General features: G+C 37.0%; 1 long non-coding RNA gene across 6 annotated transcripts in view; it reads left to right on the top strand.

Moving 5' to 3' along the window:
* Nucleotides 1–16,963, top strand: part of LOC149775013 (uncharacterized) — a 315,104-nt gene that overhangs the window by 294,830 nt on the left and 3,311 nt on the right. For 4 of the 6 annotated variants that reach the window (XR_016416644.1, XR_016416648.1, XR_016416646.1 and 1 more), the window contains 2 exons: nucleotides 6,469–6,583; nucleotides 16,720–16,845. This is a non-coding gene — a long non-coding RNA (uncharacterized LOC149775013). Of the gene's footprint in view, nucleotides 1–3,039; nucleotides 3,737–6,468; nucleotides 6,584–16,719; nucleotides 16,846–16,963 lie in introns of those variants that run through there. The other 2 variants (XR_016416647.1, XR_016416649.1) reach the window with 2 other exon arrangements.

Raw genomic sequence — 16,963 nt, 5'->3', positions numbered from 1 at the left:
TAAAGGTATGGTAGTGAAGTGACCTTGCATCTGATTGGCAGAGTTTCTTATGATTTGCACAACAGTGTTTATGATCCAATTTAGATCTGACTTGTTTAATTATTTGCTTGTATGTCTGAGGCTATAAGCAAAATCTATGCATGTAATGTGGTGGTTCTACATCTCACTAGCCATTCTTGCTACTGCTCTTAAAACTATTTCTCATTAATTTTATCAGACTTGGTGAATAGATTTATCTCATCAAGATATAGCAAAAGAGCAATTTTGTTAAAAAAATATTCATTCATATTAAACTGAAATTCTGCATCTGATTGGTTGACCTTGCAAATACTATAAGGGCTCTATTTCTGACAAAAAGATTATTTTGATCTAATGTAGCAGAAGAGCTTATATGATCAAAACATTGAACATATTTGATGACAAATAAGAAATAGTTTTTCATGCAAATTTGATAAACATTGATAAATCGGTTCATATCATTAAAAGCTTGGAAGAGTTTAATTACATGCGAGACCATCACATATTAATCATTCTTTATTTAGAGAATTATTTTTGTCAGGATTTAGTAAAATATGTAAAATCAATATGGACTGGTTTTGTTATGTACAGCAACACTAGTTGTTTACTGAGTACTGAGGGAATTGGAGTAAGGCAAGGGTACATTGCAGTAGGTAACCTGGTTGACTTGATAACAGGATTTTAACACAAACATATTTATCAGGAGTCTAGCATACTAACCATTGATTCACTGCAGATCCTGCCCCCATTAGTTACCTTTTAATACATAAAGCATTTGGGTTTTTTATGTCACAAATCCCATAGGGATTAAAATTAACATCATAGGTCTCACTGGATAGTTTCGTATTTTGACATCCCTCTAATTTTTAAGGTAGAAGGCATGAACCTAATTATCACAAGCCTAGCATTTATAAATTTACACATAAGCTAAATCTATAATGTGGTTCAGATTTACTTTGAGTTAGGCATGGAAATAGGTTGGCTTGTTGGTGACTGCCTGTCACAGTTAGATGAGCATTGGAGATCATATGCATAACTTAGTCTGCAAATGAGCTGCCGACTTTTATTTGTGTCTGCTACAGAGGTAAATATAAAAAAATCTTGATGGTAGAGGGGTGATGAAAAGTATGCTAATTTGTTATAGTACTAGTGAACTTTATTCATGCATAAGGCACATACTGATTCTTTTAGTTGCCTTGTCACAGAAAAATATTGAAAATAGCTATTTCTAGTAAAAAATGAATGTAAAATGTACCTGCATCCTTTGACCCTACCAGAACCAAACTAAAAGCTCAAATTTGTGCAGCTGCTTTTGCTCATCACAAACATAATTGGGAGTATAACTGCTAACCCTACCCTCTAGCACACATTTAAGATCTTTAGAGTTTTTAAATACAGCCAGGAATTACATCACAATTAATACTTCCAGTTCAGTACCCACGAATGTAGTTCTAGTCTATTTTTAGAACATTTTTTCCTCTCTCATTTTGGTGGTGATAGAAGAGTTTTATTTATGCATTTTTGGTAGGGATTTAAAGGTAACTGTTTATTCTTGATAATATGAGCTCAGGGTGTTGTTGTCTGTATGTATTTTGGCGACAGTGCACAGTGAGTAATAAGGCCTTGGTGATGATCCAGAAGTGAAATACGTGTTCTGGTTACATGCTGTTATGTTGACAGTCAATGATTTAAAAAAAAGAGGAGGTCAACCTTTGACAAGAACTTCACCGTGAAGTCATCTTTGAAGGTATTTTAGATTAACATATGATTTGCATTGATTGTCACACAGTGGAAAGGTCAGTACTGAGAAACAAATGTAGAGAACATATAGTAAAATTAATTGTGTACTATGTCCTGTCAGGGCAGTATTGGAGCAAAGTTTAAATTGGTATAAAATCTTTATTATTAATGATAGACACATGAAATTTTAATATGTCATGTATATTGACTTTTAAAATATAAAAATGAAATTAAAAGTAAAAAATTAATTTTTATTTTAAAAATTTTAATAAAATTTTAAAAAAATAAAAAAAAATAATTAAAAAACCCCTAAAATGCACATATATAATATTTTTGGGAATCACATTAAATGTTATCAGCATGTATGTATTCCTACACCATATAAAAGTTCCAATGTTGGATTTTTGTCACATTTTGTCAGAGAAAATATCTTTGTAGTCAAAATGAGACCTTCATTAAAAATACATGAAGACAAAATTATAATTTGTATTGGCCATTCAGACTATTTATTAGGGGTCCAATCAGTTAATTTATGTGTTTACGATGGGGTCACTTCCTGAGTAACAAACATCTGCTTGTATAGCCTTCAGTAATTCTTTATAAACATAGTTATAAGGTATTTAGTGAGAGGACAGCGATGAAAACTTTATACTAGAACCTACTCAAGTTCTGTACTAAATCATTTTAAGCTGTCTGAGAATGAAATACAGGTCAAATGGATAAAATATGCTTCCCCCAGGTATATTTACCCTTGGATGTAAGAAAAAAGCAAAATGATGTAAGTTGAATACAAAATGCATTCCATTTCATTGTTCAGTTAGGTTAAGATATTATTGGTGTAGTGCGGCATTGTGGCCTATATGATGTTATGGGAATTCTAATGATCCATCTTGCTTTATGCATTATTAATTACTAATACTATTTGTTAACTGACACTCTAAAGATTACATAAGAAGCATTCAAACAAATTATTTGAATTTAACTTTGTACATGGTTACATATCCCACATGTACAAATATCCATCCATTTTAGAATGTTTGGGATCAAAAGTTCACATTCAGTACATCATATAGGCTGACATTGTACCTATAGTGAACCTGTAAAGCACATTTATGGCTATGTGCACTGAAAATATCCCAAAATGTTATTTTCATCATGAATATGCCTATGTATGGTAACATATTTCAATTTAGTACTTTGACAGAGTGCGGTATTGAATCAGCTGATATCTGATTCCACTCAATCAATGAGCTTAATAATTGGTAACTAACACTCTTCAAAATACCATATAAATGTTCAAATAGATCATTTGAATTATGTTTGCACATTTGATCTTAACAAGTACATTGTATATGTCCCACATATGCAAATTTCCATCCTTGTTTACAAGTTTTGGGGATGAGAATTTCACATTTAGCTGATGATATAGGATTTATTGGTGCTAATAGTTGATTTGTATGACCACATTTGGCTGTATTCACTTGCAATATCCAAAATTGTTATTTCCCTCATGAATAAGAATGCTTATAGTAACACATTCTAATTTAGTACATTGTCACTTGACTTTCCTGTATACTGGTATGTAATAATGTTTACACCAATGATCAAACCTCACCACCCCAACATTGCCTTAAACTTTATGATACATAGTCTACATGATTAGTTATTTAACTTGTAAATGGCTAAATGTGCTTCTAGAAACCTCATATACTTTTAGGATGAATTTAACACTTTAATACATGGCCATTGCTTCACATTTCTGAGTGTCACTCTGTCAAGTTTAATATTTTCCCCCATGCTTGCAACCTTAATGTTAATTTGAAATCACCATATCTAACACATTTTAACTTCATTTACATAGATCTTACTGTTTTCTAGAATTAAGTGAAACATATTGTATCTTTTCAGGTTTAGCCTGGTATCTGGAACAAAGTGTTAGAGTTGGATCAGCTTGGAAGCTCTCCTGAGTAGTCTGGTGGTAATAGCATGGTTTCATAAGGGCATGTGCAGTGTACTGCCATAAGTGACCAAGATTAGTTCATATCACCACACTGATATATGGCACCTCAAAGACATGGCTTAGGTTTTCATGAGAGAGATCAGCATCATTTTTCAGTAAAGTAGAACCTCCCTAGAAACTATTTTCCTATCCCATTGCCACCTTTTGTTGTTATCGACATTGAAATGGAATGCATTTTTGCTATAAAACATGGTAGTGGTCCCATTAGAACTTTAAATCTGAATGTGCTATTAGTTATGGAAACAACTGCCTAAGTACCTGACACAACAAATGTGGAACATAGCACCTGTCAGTGTTTCTTTAGTGTGTACACCTATATGCATCTGGACAGGCATATTGCGGTTTGCTGCCAAAATCACTATGAGCTATGATGCTTCACTACCTCTGGGGAAAATGTTATCAGTTATACAGACCCAAACTACCATTTGTTTTAAATATCATTCTTTAGTCAACTTTTCTGTCTAAAATTTGTCAAACTGTGTTTTAAAACTTGTATGAAAATTTAAGTTTTCAATAAAATTTAGTTTTTAAAATTTAAATGTTTATTTAATTTGCCATTAAAACTGAATTTATCAACATTTGTAACTTTCAAACATATTTTCAGACAGGGCTTATCTTGTATCACAATTAGGTTTTTACTGCATTGAAAAATTCCTATAATTAAGGAAGATATAGCAAATTTAGTTTTGGTTTCTCAAGAGCACTTGGACCAGAACTTGCACCCTGTGGAACACCAGCACTACATACTTTCTGACAGGTGTCACATATTTTCCTTGCAAGGAAATTCAAAAAGACTTCATGTATAAAGTTGAAATAGGTATAGCATGCAAATATAAAAGTTTGACTAAAATTGGCGTAAAACATGGAGCCTGTCAGGAATTACATCACAATTAATACTTCCAGTTCAGTACCCACGAATGTAGTTCTAGTCTATTTTTAGAACATTTTTTCCTCTCTCATTTTGGTGGTGATAGAAGAGTTTTATTTATGCATTTTTGGTAGGGATTTAAAGGTAACTGTTTATTCTTGATAATATGAGCTCAGGGTGTTGTTGTCTGTATGTATTTTGGCGACAGTGCACAGTGAGTAATAAGGCCTTGGTGATGATCCAGAAGTGAAATACGTGTTCTGGTTACATGCTGTTATGTTGACAGTCAATGATCTAAAAAAAGAGCAGGTCAACCTTTGACAAGAACTTCACCGTGAAGTCATCTTTGAAGGTATTTTAGATTAACATATGATTTGCATTGATTGTCACACAGTGGAAAGGTCAGTACTGAGAAACAAATGTAGAGAACATATAGTAAAATTAATTGTGTACTATGTCCAGCCTTCTAATTATACAAGTTTCATTACATTGGTCAATAATTAGTCACATGTGATGACACTTGTAACTAATCAAACCACAGCAACTGAGAGCAGACTAAGCACTGATATTTATATGGTACAGTGGCAATATACAGTCTGTCTGCCGCAACACTTGAAACAAACTGGACAAATCTGAAAGCCTTGAATTTGACTTTATTTATCTGTATGGCAGAACAGAACCTGAGTTGAAAAGCTTTTAAAGAAAGACCTTGATATCAAACCTAATAATAACTGCAGGAGTTATATTATGGATAATTAACCATTCTCTCAGTTTCAAACTGGGCATTCTATCCCATGGGGTTCTAAATGTAAACCAAGTGTAACTGATATCCTAATGAACTGTAAAGACCATAGCAGCACAACAGCAGGGGACCAGATATGTCCAGATCCAGAAATCATAGACCAGTTTCAAACTGATGATGAACCACATAAAAATTACACATCTGCTAGAACTTATGTTATGAAGATAACTTAAATTGCATTATTATTAATCCTCCTCCTCACATTCATCATAATTGAGATGCATCATATATGTTTTATTGTAAACTAGTTTATGCAACATAATTCAGTGAAGACCTTTGCTGCCAATTTACCAGTGAACCATTTGTTTCAATGAACATATTTTATGTTGTAACAAGGAGCATCATTTAAACATTATGATACACTTATCATACCTGTATATGAAATCTTAATACTAACACTTATACTTGCAATACTACTACTAATAAAAACACCTGCATTGATAATTTGATTATGTTCAATTGGACTTGTATCTAAATGATCACCAGCTGTATGAAAAGACATATTTTAATATATAGATATTGGATGGAATACTAGTTACCACAATTGAATAGTCATATGATAAATGATATATTATTTTAAACAATTTATATTTGCAGTGAAACATACTTTTACATTATTTTCCCTTAAATTTCATTTATAGAGCAGTATACTCTGCATTCATTAAATTACTGAAATGGTTAATAATACAACAACAAATACTGCAACTTCCAGAATCACAAAAATCAAAAGATATAAACAGAAACTTCCCTACATGTATCAACAGTTGTCACTTAATAGACAGAACTATGAAGATTTAGAATAGGATGTTAACAAATTAGGTATTCAAGTTAAAAAGAAAAAAATACCAAGTAAGCTTACTACCAAAAAATCAAACAATAACATTGAATTTTAGTACATTCCCAGGAAACAGAACATATGATTTTTCTTAACTTGATCTGATACATCTTAAATCTATAGAAAATGATTCATATTGTATGATTAAATAATTATGTAAACAAAAATTCCATCACTTTTTTCAGATGCAACATGCATACCCCAACCCATCCTTCTTGATCATAAAGTATACCAGCATTCCACTATAAGATGGGGAGCTGTAGTGGCTCAGTGGTTAGCTTTCTGGACCTGTGAAATAAGGTAGGTTCAAATTCTACCATCAGACCAACCTGGGTTAGCTACCATGGTGTGTCCTTGGGCAAGGCACTATACTTAAAGTGCCTTGGCACTAAATAACTTACTTGTGTTGGTTTACCATAAAAGGCCAAACCAAACACAAAAAAACAACAACTTTAAAATATGAGTTTTGTCAATACTAAGTAAAGGAATATCATACTGAAGAAATGTTTTTGTTAATACAGTTTAATGGATCTAAAAAATCTCTTTCTTCTGCAGGAGTTTAAAATGTTAAATTAAAAAGGTCATGGTACACATTGCTTTGTTCGTACACATCAGGCTCCGTAACCCATATCCAACTAAAAATTTTAGTAGAGTCTGAATAAAACATATTTTAATCTGGATGATAATATTCTTTCTCCATTCATATATTACACCACCAAGATTGATCCAAATAAGATTACATTTTACTATAACACTGAGGATGAGTATGCCTCTTAACAACTGACAAATGTGGAGAGAATGGAGTTAAACTGAACTTTGATTTCTTTTCAACCATAGCACAAGATGATCATTTATTATGAAAAAACCTGAATAAAGTTGGAGTTCATAACCATGACAGTCTTGATATAATATAAATTCAATATATTATTGTTGTCTTGAGGTATAGTTCTGTATATTACAATCTCACACAAGATCAGGGTATATTTTAGTACCATACAGTTAATTCGGGATTGTATTAATACCTATTCTGGTGAATGAACATTAAATAAGATTTACTATTTTGGAACCAGTTGCAATAAAGTTTACTAAACAAGAGAAAATATGACTTTACTATAATATCTAAAATGTAAAATCTGCAAACAGAATACTTGCTTGACTTTACACTTCAATTATTTATTTGAAATGAATTTATACAAATGGCATTAAATTGGGTTTCAGGCTGGTAATGACAATGGTAGTAGTGAATAGGGACGGTCTAGGGACTAGGGAACTTCCATGTTAAAAAGGGTATATCCACTCTGGGGACTATGTAATTTAACATGGGAGAAAAAAAAATATCCATTCTAGGGACAAGGGGAATTTGACATGGGAGAAAGAAAAAAAACTATTCACTCTAGGGACAAGGGAAATTGAACATGGGGAATAAATCGTGGGACTGTCTTGGGACTAGGGGAAATGGAACAGGGTCGGGACCCTATTTTAATAAGGTCCCGACCTGATGGGTCTATGAAAATGGAACAGGCGAAACTTGAAACAGGGAGGGGTCTCTATTTTTTTATTATTTTTTTAAACAAAAAAATAAAAAAAGGGGTAGGCAATTGAAAGTCAAGATCTTTTCGAGAGATAGGAATGGCCCTGAAAAGGGCCTTTGGTTTTATGTTAATATACCCTTAACATAAAGGGCATCTGTGACATCTTCTTCTTGACCTTAGGCTGCGCCTGACTGCAGGACCATAGATTAAGACTCTTTTGAGGCATCCCTGATGCTCCACATAAGATTCTTCGCATCTACAGGCTGGTGTCTGTCCTGTGGATAACTGTCCAGTTGGATCGGACATACATTGGTATGTCCGTCCGGAACATCATCGAAGACACAAGCGTTGAAGGTTGTACGTGGATCCACATGTTGGGGTGCTGAGTAACAGGTGAAGGAATGCAGTGAACTGTACTTATTTATAGGGAGAGGAAGGATTGAAACGGATTGAGTTTGTTGACCAATCCAAACACGCGTTACAAAATTCAGTCAGCCCACGTCCAATCCGAAGAGAGCAGTCTGTGACGTCACATAGTCTATACAGATTCGCTAGCGCCTGTGCGCAGTCAATCTAAGCGACAGTTTTTCAACATGACGGAAACTCAGAAAACGATCAATTGGGGTGCACTGATGGTGGAGACTACCCAAGGGAACCCAGACTTACTTTCAGAAGAGGTGAATTGGGATTTTGTGGATTTTTTTACCTTACAAGAATTTGTTCCTGAACCTTCGTCACCTTCTCCTTCATTACCGCACATGGAAAATTTTAGACAGAGACAGAAAGAAGAATTGGAGAAATTTATACAACAGCAAAAGGAAGCGGAACAAGCTTTTCTCCTACAGCAACAGCAGCAAGAAGAGGTAAGAAAAAAACAACAAGAAGAAGAAGCAGCAGCAAAGAAACAAGGGTGTCAAAATCAAACGGTCACGGTACTGTTAGACATTTTAGCGGAGTTAAGAAGTCTGAAACAAATGTATCAGACTTCTTTATTACGGCTGAAGAGAATACGACCTTCCCAAGCTAAACACTCCAACCCTGTGACTACGCCTACCGCACCACCCTTAGTGATTTCAACGAAATCATCATCAACAGTACGCAGTCCAGAATTAGGCCTTGGCTGTGGCAAAGGCTTAAGACAGTTAAATTTAATTGTTTAAACTCACCCCTTACACCAAAAAAGGCCCTTTTCAGGGCCATCCACGTCTCTCGAAAAGAGATAGACTTTCAATTGCCAATAACTAAAAAAAATCATTTTACCCAATAGTACCTGTCTGTGTATGAGTGTGCGTGAGTGTAGGTTCTTATTTTAAAATCAAAACCCAAAGACACTTACCTTTTATAATTAATTTATTCTTTTATAAATATTTACAATTCACAATTCACAACAGAGCACTTTAAAAAGTTCATAGACTTATTCTGTCTCATTGTTCACTCTCTGTTTTTTTAATTTCTTCACCGTCATAGTCTTTTCCTGCTCTTCCTCCTCACTTTCTTCCCTTCTTTTCTTCTTCTGTTTCTTTTTCTTCACCTGTCTGTTTTCTTCCTCTTCTTCTTCCTCTTCCTCTGAAGAATCCCTCTCTTCTTCTGACTCCTCTTGTTTCTTTTTTGGGCAGTCTGGTGACCAATGTCCTTTTTCTTGACAATAATAACAGGTATCTTGACTTTTGTCTCTTCTAACCCCTTTTTTTTCTTTTTTGATGGTCTGGACACTCTGAAGACCAATGCCCTTTCTTCTGACAGATATAGCAAGTATCTTGACTTTTATCTTGAAAGGAAGGAGAGTAGTCCCTCGGCTGGTCTGAAGAGAATTTTCTAATGACCCCTCGCAAAGCTCTGATGAAACGTTCGATCTTGGTAGTCTCTTCCATCGTTGTACTCAGTTTGAGAGTGAAATGAATAGTGAAAGGCCAAGACACATACCCTTTATATACGCTGGTCTGCTATGACTATAAATTAGTCCATGGTGTTTAAACTTTAGTCATTTGACTTTTTGCTATCGAGATGAAATGATCCAATTCATTTGAGAAGAAAGAAGAAGAAAGTAAGAGGCAGAAACGTGATCTATCGCCTCGTACCAGGGCTGAAGTCTTGGCACAAATTCATGCCAGTGATTTTGAAGAGGACATGAGTGAACCAGAATCCAAACCCTCTAAACAAAGTTTACCACCCTTAGTCAACCCTGAATAGTACTATGACATTCGAGAGACGGAAAAGCGTCCCTCTAGAAAATTTAGAACTACGGCTTACAAATACACAGTGAAGTTTAAAGATTTCAAGTCTGAAGTACTGTTAGAGAAAGCAGAAGGGTTCATCACCGACATGTGGGATTCTTTGCTCACCACACTCAAGCGACAATGTCAACCCAAAGAAGATGATCGCTTGAGACTTTCCATACAACATGACGGCTTGAAATCCCCTGTTTGGATCGAGTTTAGCAGCCCTGCAGAATTGACCACTTCCAAAGTCATGGACAAGATTCAACACGTGCAACAATCTAATGACCAGTTTGACATCACCGATGGAAAAGCCACACTGTACATGACCCACGTCTCTCCTCCTCAAGGGACCGGACAATGCAGAAAGACCTTATTGGTCAACAACCTTCGCATTACCAAAACAAGTCTTGTCCAAATTAACAATTTTCAAGACCACGTGTGTTTAGCCCGAGCCATCTTGGTGGGATGAACCTATGCCGACAAAAACGACACAGTAGAATGGAAAAGGGCCTGGGAGAACATTCGAAAATCGAACCGAGCCAAACAACGAAATGAAGCAGAACTTCTGTTACAACAAGCATGCCTGTCCAAAGACACATCCTGTGGCATTCCTGAGATGCAAAAATTGCAAGATGCCCTAGCTCCACGATACACCTTGAAAGTGCACCCTCAAGAAGTGCGCGGACCTCTGTTGTTTCGAGGGAAAGACTTTAAGGATGGAAAATACATTCACCTCTATCATCACGATGACCATTTCGATACCATTACCACTATCACTGGATTCCTGGGATACAAATATTACTGTGAGAAATGTGACTTATGATGGTTATAATAATCGAGAGCAACACAAACATTGTGGATCGAAATGCTCAGGATGTTTGGCCTCTCAACCCTGTCTGAGCGAAGGGCAAGAACCAGTGCATTGTCCTGCTTGTCTGCGCACATTTGTCAGCCCTGCCTGTTACCAACAACATCTGAAGATGCAAGGTTCACAGAAGAAATGTGCTTGTCAACTCCTGAGATTGTGCCCAATGTGTGGACAAGGTCTATGTATCAACAGTACCAAGGCACACGTATGTTCAGGAAAGAAAAAATGTCACATTTGTCACTGCATCGTGGACTTGGAACACCAATGCTACATGCAAAAATACCAATCCCAACCAGAGAAAGAGGATGGTCACAAGAAGAAGAAAGGCAATTTCATCTTTTTTGATTTCGAATGCCCTCACTGCAGTAAGATTCCTGGAGGGCATGAAAAAATCTTTCAAGGACCGAACACACTAGCCGATTTCACACAATGGGTCTTAGACCCCATCGACAAGACGTGGAGCCAAGAGGACATCGAACATTATTATGGAGAATGTCATCACCATGCCTCATAATTTCTCCGGATACGATGGACAGTTTCTTTTAAGATGCTATACGGAACGTGGCACCGAGCGTCCTAAAGTCACTTTGAACGGAGCCAAAATCATTTTCTTGCAAGTGGGACAAGTGCAGTTTAAAGTTTTGATGAGCTACTTAGCCATGCCTTTGAGTCGAATGCCTAAAATGTTTGGAATGACAGAAATTGCTAAAGGGTACTTTCCACACTTTTTCAATACAGAAGCCAATCAACACGCCGGTCTACCCCATTTGCCTCAGGCTCACTATTACGACCCTGACAACATGCTTACCGAACGAGAAACTTTCTATGCTTGGTACCAGGCTCACGCCTCCGACCCTTTCGACTTTCAGGAAGAAATGCTAAAGTATCGTCATTCCGACGTGGGCATTTTACGGCGATGCTGTGGAAAATTTCGAGAACTGTTCATGGAACACGGAGGGGTTGATCCTTTGAAAGAAGCTTGCACCATTGCCAAAGCGTGTTCCTTAGTCTACCGACAACGATTCATGCTTGAAAACACTGTGGCTGTCATCAGTCCTCAAACGACCAACTATGTCAAACGTCAATACTCGGTCAAAGCCCCATGCTGGTTGCATTACTTGTGCGACAAGGAAGACAAATGGATTCAGCATGCCCGCAACGGACAGGTCGAAAAGATCATCGGAATGCATTCGGTCGATGGCTGGGACTTAGAAAACCCAAGATCATGTACGAGTTTAACGGTTGCTTATTTCACGGATGTCCCGTCTGTTACCCTGACCGCGGCACTAAAAATCAGTTCTTACAACGAACCATGGAAGACTTGTACCAGGCCATTTGTCAGCGACGCCTAAAGTTAGAACAGGAAGGATACCAAGTGGTGGAAATGTGGGAACACAAATACGATCACCGTTTGAACACCGATCCCGAGTTTAAACGCCTCATGGAAAGTTACCAGTTCATGGACCCCCTGAACCCGAGGGATAGTTTGTACGGAGGAAGGACCAATGCCACCTGTTTGCTGTACCAAGCTGATGAAGAGAAAGGAGAAGAAATCAAATACTTGGACGTGTGTTCACTGTATCCCTACGTGTGCAAATATTGTTGCTTTCCTGCAGGGCACCCACAATTGTTCACCGAACACATCGACCTAAAAAACATTCGACACTACGAAGGCTTGATCAAGTGCAAAGTTTTGCCTCCCACGAACCTATACCATCCCGTCTTACCTCGCCATTGCCAAGGCAAACTTATGTTTCCTTTGTGCTGAAACGTGCAACCAAGATCAACCTTGTCATCACACCCAGGAAGAACGGGCCTTGACGGGGACATGGGTCAGCGTGGAATTGTTCAAAGCTCTGAACATGGGATACCAACTGTTAGAAGTGTACGAAATTTGCCACTTTCCCAAGACACAATAATTCCACAAGGGTGACCCCACGCAGAAAGGCATTTTCGCAGACTACGTGGATGCCTTTTTGAAACTGAAGCAAGAAGCCGGTGGCTATCTGTCCTGGTGTCACACTCCCGAAGACCAAAAGACATTCAGAGAGAAATTCTGGGCACAAGAAGGCATTACTTTAGATCACATTGAGAAAAACGAAGGCAGGCGATCGTTTGCCAAAGTGATGTTAAATTTCTTGTGGGGTAAAATGGCACAATGACCGTGTTTACCCAAGACGGAGTATTTGACCGAACCTTCCCGCTACTTTCAGATGATTCACGACAAAGCCAAATTCATGAAACACGTGGACGTCGTTTGTGAGGATTTGATCTTGGTGAATTACGAAGAAGATCTGAACTTTGTAGAAGATGACCCCTTTGGAAATGTCATCATTGCAGCTTACATGACAGCTCATGCTCGCTTAAAATTGTACGAAGCTTTAGAACTGTTAGGGGAACGTGTCTTGTACTTTGGCGTGGACAGTTGCATTTATATCGATCACCCGAGTCAACAGCACCCTGACATCGAAGGAGACCGTTTAGGAGCCTGGACAGACGAGCACCCCGATGACAAGATTCTAAGTTTCGTCAGTGGTGGTCCCAAAAATTACGGCTACGAATACTGGGACAAACAAGAAGTGCACACGAAGTGTAAAGTGAAAGGACTTACTCTGAATTATCGTACCAGTCGAGTGGTCAACTTTGGGGTATTGAAAGAAGCCTTGCAGTCTAGAGAAAGTGACCACCTATCAACCCAACAAGATTGTATGTTTACCCACACACCACATCGTCAGTCGACCCTTGGAAAAAGTCTATCAAATCGTGTAGCAGAAGCGAGTGCGGCTTCCCACCCACTTTACTTTGCCGTATGGACATGTCGGTATAAAACATTGGTTGTAAGAGGATAGCCACCCACCAGAAGGATGACTTCGCCACAGCAAGAATCGAGTGAGAAATCCAGCGAGAACTCCAAGTTCAAACCCTACCATTTTCCAGTCTTCTTACCTGACTATTGTGATTGTGCCCGTCGATTGGACATGTTTCAAAAATGGCCTACGGATAGGGAAGGATTACCTTCTTCGTATGTTTTAGCTAGAACAGGATTTGTCTACTTCGGACCTGAGTCAGGATTGGGATACGAAGTACAGTGTTTCGCTTGCGGACTGAAGTTACGAATGGATCTATGTATCTACAAAGATTCAGCTATTCTGGAACATACTCGATGGTCTCCGCACTGCCCTTACCTTTCAATGGCCTTTCCACCCATTAAACTACAGTACAATTATGACGGTACATTAGAGACGGTACCTTCAAAAACTAGACGTAAACACATTGCATCCTATTTCATTGTTGTTTCTTTTCCACATAATAGCTTATTTTTTATAAAATGTTAAAATTTACTAATCTTTTTTCAAGATCACTTTAGTTTGCAAAAATATATCTTGTCATTTATTGGCATTCTACATTGAATTTTGTAAACTAGCTATAAACCTGACCTAATTACTCAACTTAACTGCTGACAGAAACAGTCTACAGTAAATGTATTTCATTTCTATAGCTCCATGGATAAACATTACATCTTTTAAAGCTGTGCACAGAATAGGCCGACATATCACGAGTCAGGAAAACATGGGGGTGGTATCCCCTGTGTCCAAAATTAATATCATTTTGAATAGAATATTCTAGTGACAATTGCCTCTTTTCAAATGGTAAGCATTGCTTTTTTTTATTTTCGTCAATCTGTCAAATTTGGTATGCATTTTGCTTTAATATTTGAGATGGAAACCTTAGGTGCATAGAAATGTCAGACAGCATTGTACATCATGGATGGTGTCCAACATACTTTTATGATCATAAAACAAAATCCCATTGTTTTAGTTATGGCCACTGATTTAAAAAATATTCATCCAAGCTAAATATAATAATAATAATAATGAGGACTTTGTATAGCGCCTAATCTTTAGAAGCTCTAAGCGCTTTGCAACATTAGACAACATAAAAACATACACAATGATATGATTACAAAAACAAACACCATGAAATTAGAAAACATAAAAAACATGCTGAGAATATTTAAGGTAGTTAACATTATTAAGTCATTAAGTTTGTTTTTGCAGTCAGAATAAGTAGTTTTGAGAGCACTCTTGAATGGGATCACTGCGTCTTTGTGTCTAAGTTCAGTGGGCAATTCATTCCATGTTGCTGGGCCCTGGTATGCAAAAGAATGCTATCCATGTGACTCTGTTTTCATAGTGAGAATAATGAGTATATGATTGTCGGAAGAGGAGTGTAAGTATCTTGCTTGTGTGTACACATAGGTGAGGTCGGATAGGTATGTTGGACTAGAGTCTGTCAGTGAAACGTAGCACAGAGAACTAATGTTGTGTTTGATTCTGGATCGAATGGATAGCCAGTGTTGGGTACAGAGCAGCGGGGAAGTTTGCTCTGATTGTGGTACTCTAAGTATGATCCAAGCAGCTATGTTTTGAACTTTTTGAAGTCTCTGCAGTAGATATTAAGATGAACCAGACAGAATTGAGTTACCATAGTCCAGTCTTGAAAGTAGTAATGAACACACAAGTGTTTTAGTGGCATCAACTGAAAGATATCTGAGAATGGAGCTGATGCGTCTCAGCTCAAGATATGCAGCCTTGCATATGTTCATGACATGTTGGTGCAATGTGAGAGTACTGTCCAGAGTAACACCTAGGTTTTGTACTGATTGTGTGAATTTAATGTTGGTGTTGCTGATATTTATTGTGTGAGGTAAAGGATGTGAATGAGAAAGTCTTTGTGTTGTAATCAGAATGGCCTCAGTTTTATCATCATTCATCTGCAGCTTGTTACAAGTCATCCATGATTTCACATCAGAAATGCACATCTCTACACCTTGGATGGTAGCATCAACTTCAGTTGGGTGGCTAGATTTGTATATTTGGGTGTCATCAGTGTACAATTGGTGAGACACTGGATGATGATCTATGACACTTGAGAGCAGCTGAGTGTATAGAGTGTAGAGAACAGGTCCAAGAACAGACCCCTGTGCAACACCACAACATAGATCAACTGGGCTGGAGTGTAATCTATTTGCAGACACAATTTGTGTCCTGTGGCAAGGGCGATATGCAGATTGTACATTGCTAAAAAGACTGTTTGAATTCAGACAAGATGCAAGCTGGGATTGAACAACCTTTTGTAAGATTTTTTATATGAATTGGAGATTAGAAACCGGGCAGTAGTTCTTTAAATCCTTATGGTGTAGTGTTAGTTTCTTCAGCAGAGGTTTTACAATGGGAGTTTTGAAAAATGATGGAAATTATGCTGATGTGAGAGAGGTATTAATAACATCAGTTAGTGAAGGCAATACTGGATCTAAGCACTCAAGCAGCAGTAATGTTGGAATTGGATCAAGTTCACATGACTTTGGTGCACTCTAGGATCATTACTTAAAAATGCATTTATTGGTGGTGAGAGACTAAATACATGACTTGATACTTGTGTTTAGCATTAATTGGAAAGCTGAAGATTAGTAATCTTTTGACATACATATCTTAATTGTACCATTTAATTTACAAAATTCAATGTAATTTGCATTGGTAAAATGTGTAGCACAAGAAAAGTCATTATGAATCAGAGATAAATCATATCTTTGTTTTGTCTGGAGCTTGACTAATTTATTGCACATTTCTGTACACTATTTTGTCTTTAATCCAGGATTATTCACTGCATTCGGATGCATTTCATGGTGAAAATTCACCAGCTGGATTTAAAAGTGGTGAATATTGCTAGCGATTGTTCTGCAAACCCTGTATGTCACAAGGAGTCAGTGTATTCAAGGACTCATACAGTATTTACAAGTTCTCATTGACATTTCAGATGAAAATGAAGAACTGAAAAAAGATGAAAATCTCAAGTGGAAACCTTTCTGGTCAGCCATCTCATCCAAAACCTCCTGAAATGGAGAGTATTTTGCAGACTCCAAGATTTCCTCTTATCCTGCTGGTATGTTCTATTTAGTTTATCTGGTCTCTTTTTATTTTTTATCAATTGCTTTTATACCATGCCACAATTGGAAATTCTTTATCAAAAGTATGTATAAATTTCATCATTTTTCTGTCTG

Source organism: Sinohyriopsis cumingii, unplaced genomic scaffold (assembly GCF_028554795.1).
Source record: "Sinohyriopsis cumingii isolate HCF-2022 unplaced genomic scaffold, ASM2855479v2 utg000036l, whole genome shotgun sequence".
NCBI lineage: Eukaryota > Metazoa > Mollusca > Bivalvia > Unionida > Unionidae > Sinohyriopsis > Sinohyriopsis cumingii.
This window is presented reverse-complemented; position numbering and strand designations above follow the sequence as displayed.